At 38.8% G+C, this 4815-nt stretch overlaps 1 pseudogene; it reads right to left on the bottom strand.

The window, feature by feature from the left end:
* Window positions 1-2339: 2339 nt before the first annotated feature.
* LOC135277739 (keratin, type I cytoskeletal 18-like) lies at window positions 2340-3584 on the bottom strand (annotated as a pseudogene).
* Window positions 3585-4815: the final 1231 nt, after the last annotated feature.

Raw genomic sequence — 4815 nt, 5'->3', positions numbered from 1 at the left:
TCTATATACAGTGCAAATCCATTGACGGTGTTTAAGTAAAGGAATTATAGCATCCTATTTGTGGTTTCTTAAAATGACTGTCTGCCTTGGGGAAAAATGATTGTACCATAGTGTTCAGAGGTGTTTGAATCGGAGTGCCTCCATCTTGAATAAGAACGGGGTAAAATAAGCCTGAGACTTATTGGGCTGAATTCCCAGATATTAGGAATTCTAAGTCACAGGATGAAATAGGAAGTCAGCACAATATACAGGTCATAAAGCCCTTGCTTATAAACCAGATTGGAATAAAGAAACCAGCTAAAACCCACTAAAATGAAGACGGCAATGAGAGTGACCTCTGGTCATCCTCACTGCTACACTCTCACCAGCACCATGACAGTTTACAAATGCTATAGCAAAATCAGAAAGTTATCCCATATGATCTAAAAATGGAAGCATGAATAATCTACCCCTCGTTTAGCATATAATCAAGAAATAACCATAAAAGTGGGTCCTCAAGGCTGTTCTACCTGTGGAGCAGTCATTCTTTTATTTCTTTACTTTCTTAATAAACATGCTTTCACTTTATGAAATCACCTCAAATTCTTTCTTGAGTGAAATCCATAAACCCTCTCTCTTAGGATCTGGATTGGGACCCCTTCCCGGTAACAACAGTAGGCAGGAAACTACTGCAATCACCCAGCTGAGAGGTGGTGATGATCTGAACAAGGGTGATAGCAGAAGAAAATTTTAGTTCGTAAAATGTGACCATGTATAAGGAATAATATAAATAACACTAAATACTCTTAATTTGCATATTTATATTAATCCATGAAGTTGAAGTTTTGAAAATGGATTTATTAATTTTAATATATACTTAAAAATAAATTCTTGCAGATTTTCCCACACAAATTATGATAATAATGCAAAACAATAGTTCAACTAAGTTCAAAACAATTAATGGAAAATTTTAATTAGTAGACCATAAGTTAACGCATAAGACATTTAAAACACAATTAATGATTAATATTGACTATTAACGGTACTCACCTGATAATGCTGGTATAATGTAAGCCTTTGAATTTTATCTGTGTTGGATAACTTTAAATAAAATTCCAATTCATTCAAGAATTACTGGCAAAATATGCTGTGGACAGATACAGTATAACACCTATATTTAAAATGAAAATTTAAATTAAAAGTGTTGATATTGTCTTAAGCTTTCTCGAATTTATCTAAAATAAGGAATAAAGAATATAACTTAATACTGTTTTAGAAAACATTATAATTCAGACCTTAAGTGACATTTTTGCCTCTGGATATAGAAACAAAGAGATAAATCCTGGTGTATAGTAAGTAGCTGGATTTAAGTAAAATGTTTTAAACTATAGCTTCCATTTAGTGAACAGAAAATCGTGATAAATAGCCCTTATGGTTTAAGCTGATAGACTGATTTCATTAGTTCTAAATTAGAAAATAAATTTGGAGATTGTCAGTTAACAGGCTCTAATAAAGGACTCTTAAGCAAAATTTCTACATAATTTATGTTTAAAATTCATTTTATTTCTTATAGGGTAAAAATGATTTAACTTGGTCTGAAACCTAAACCTAAGGGCTTTTTTTCTAGTAGAGTGGAATAGTTGGAGAATTTTACATTTATTATATCCTCAAAGTGGAAAGAAATGTCTTAAAAAATACATTCCCCCTGTGACCACATTTAAGTTATCACCCTTAGCAGTCAAATTTGTAATGTGAGAAAGAAGTGAGCTATCATAACTAGCTAAATTTCCTTAGAACATATCTATTATCAATTTTAACAAGCAGATGGATACAGACTTGCTGTTTTCAACATGATCTTGTCTAATTTGAAGTTTATGGTTATTTCTTAAGGGTACATATTCTTTTTATGTAACAAACATACTTCCTCTTTGGAAAAAAATATAATTTCTTGTGGGGCCTTTGAATATATATAGAAACATTCAAGATGGGTTCATAAATTAAAAGTAAAATCTTCTTCCTCCCAAACTGACTGAATGAACCCTCCGTAGGCCATGGGGATCCCAGAGAAACCTGAAAAACTAAATTCCACGCCAGAATGGGAAGAAAGGTCAGTCATACTTCCTTGTACCCCGCTGTTTTGGAGTTCAAGTGCAGCTGACCAGCATTAATGTTAAAACAGAGACCATTAAACTGACAAACAAACTCTGTGGTAATAAAATACCAAATTATAAAGAAGACCTAAGGCCATACAAGTCAGGGTTAAGTCACACTACAAGCCATAAAATCTTTTTTATGTTTTTTTGACCTCTGAGTTTTTTATTGGCCTGCTGCTCCCTAAAGGATCCCATGCTTCTGCTGGCTTAATGTCCCAGAACTTTAATGCCATTAGTCTCAGACACCATTCTGCCGTCTACTATCCAGAGGGTGGTGGTCTTTTAGATGCTTTGCATGAAGTTTCTATTGTTCAGGGCATCACCAAGATTGAAGCCCTTGCCATCTTCCAGCAGGTGGCGGTAGGTGGCTATCTAAACCTTCAGCTTGACCTTGATGTTCAGCAGGGCCTTGTACTCCTGGGCCCAGTGGTGCTTCTCTGCCTGGGTCTATGCCAGCTCTGACTCCAGGTACAGCAGGATCCCGTTGAGCTGCTCCATCTGCAGGGCATAGCGGGCCTCCACCTCCCTCAGGCTGTTCTCCAAGGTGGCCTTCAGGTTTCTTGTTGAGTCCAGGTCAATCTCCGAGGACTGGACTGTATGTTTCAGCTCCAGCCTCACAGACTGCATGGTGAACACTGTGGTACTCTCCTCAATCTGCTGAGACCAATACTTGTCCAGCTCCTCTTGGTTCTTCCAAGCCAGCTTGTCATATTGGGCCAGGATGCCTGCCATGATCTTGGTGAGGTCCTGAGATTTGGGGGCATCTACCTCCATGGTCAACCCAGAGCTGGCAGTCTGGGCTTGCAGACCTTTTACTTCCTCTTCATGGTTCTTCTTCATGAAGAGCAGCTCCTCCTTGAGAGCCTTGATCTCTGTCTCCAGCTGCAGCCAAGTGACATTGGTGTAATCAATGACATGGATGTCACTCTCCACAGACTGGCACGTCTCATACTTGATTCTGAAGTCATCAGCAGCAAGAGGGGAACTGTCGATCTGCAGAGTGATGCTAGCATTTTCCACAGTATTTGCAAAGATCTGAGCCCTCAGGCCCTCCGTGGTCTTGAAGTAATGGCTCCAGTCTCTGACCTGGGGTCCCTTCTTCTCCAGGTGTTCCTGGATTTTGTTCTCCAGCGTCCAGTTTTCAGTCTCCAGTTTCCTCATTCTGTTCAAGTGGAAGGCCAGGCAGTCGTTCAGGCTTTGCACGGTTTCCTTCTCATTCTGGATGCCTCCCATTCCTGCCAGACCCCCAGCTGTTCCCATGGCCAGGGCCCCAGACCCCAAGCCGCCCCAGAAGCTGGTGGAGCAGGACACGGAGATCTGGGAACCAGAGCCCCCCGTGCCTGCATAGACAATGGCCAGGCTGCTGACCCAATCGAGGCTGTAGCTGGGTGCCTGGAGGGAGTCCAAGGACCAGTAGTTGGTGGAGAAGGTGGAGTGAATGGTGAAATTCATGCTGTCTGGGGAGGAGGATGGGAGGATAGAACTCGGGCTTTGCCGACGACTCATAAAATCTTATTAAACAAGGAGTATCTATTTAAGCCAGTATAATGAGGCTTACTTTTTTTATTTAAAATTTTTATCTTTATAAATAACCAATTTTCAGGTTTTCTATTATAGCACCACAAAATGCTATAACAGCATTAAGACACGATTCAAATGTATAATATACAATAAGCAGGCAAATATTTGAAAATACCAATAATACATTGCCATAAAATATTCCTGGTGTATTGAGCCAGAGGGATTATCATCAAAGATTTTCAGATTTTTTTTATGAGGTCAAAATTACTAGGATTTGAATTATTGTGATGTCCAATAACTGATTTGGATGATGAGAGTAGGGAAGATGGTGATTTGTCAAAGGGCATTAGGCTTACTTTCCAAATTTGGCTGATGATTTATTGGCAAAATTTATAGCTATTGGGTTGCTCAGATGATGTGACACATTAACTAGGACCTTGGTCATATATTTTGAAAGACCACCATAACTTCTAGAATTCTGTATTGCTTTAGGAACTCTGTTGCTTAGCAATTCATTGAGCCAAGGCATTTCTGCTAATTCAGGCTATGCTGCCTCAATCTCTAGTTTCAAGTATTCTTCCAGGAAAACCAGCTAGAACTTCACTGAGAAAGTGAACTTTTGTTGGGAAATGTACATCTGTAGAGAGTCTCTTAGTGCAGCCAGATCTTCCCTTTCTAAGATTTCCTCTGCATCTAGAAGAGATTGACTAAGAACTTGACATCTGTAAGGTCTGAAAAGAGACATTTCTCAACTATTCTGTCAGAAGGCTGCTACCTATGAAGCTTCATCTACGTAACAAGAACCTTGACTTCCACAACCCTCCTTATCTTAATTTAACTGAAGCATTTTTTTTTCTATTGATTTCAAATTTTTGGACAAAGCTTAACTCATTCAACCAATTTCCTGTCAGAAAGTCTGAATCTACCTATCACCTGTACGCCTTCCACTTCAACATATCCCACCACCTTAGGCCAAACCAATGTACATTTTACATATAATAATTTGTAATTTTACCTGCAATTCTTGTTTCTCTATAATGCATACAACCAAACTGTAATCTGACCACATTCGGCACACTTTCTCAGGACCTTTTGAGACTGTTCCTTTGGACATGGCCACTTTAAAATATTTTACAAAATTCGATTTTTTCATTGACAGGTC

The sequence above is a fragment of the Aotus nancymaae genome, unplaced genomic scaffold (assembly GCF_030222135.1).
Source record: "Aotus nancymaae isolate 86718 unplaced genomic scaffold, 86718_ANA_hifiasm-v0.15.2.pri h1tg000033l, whole genome shotgun sequence".
NCBI lineage: Eukaryota > Metazoa > Chordata > Mammalia > Primates > Aotidae > Aotus > Aotus nancymaae.
This window is presented reverse-complemented; position numbering and strand designations above follow the sequence as displayed.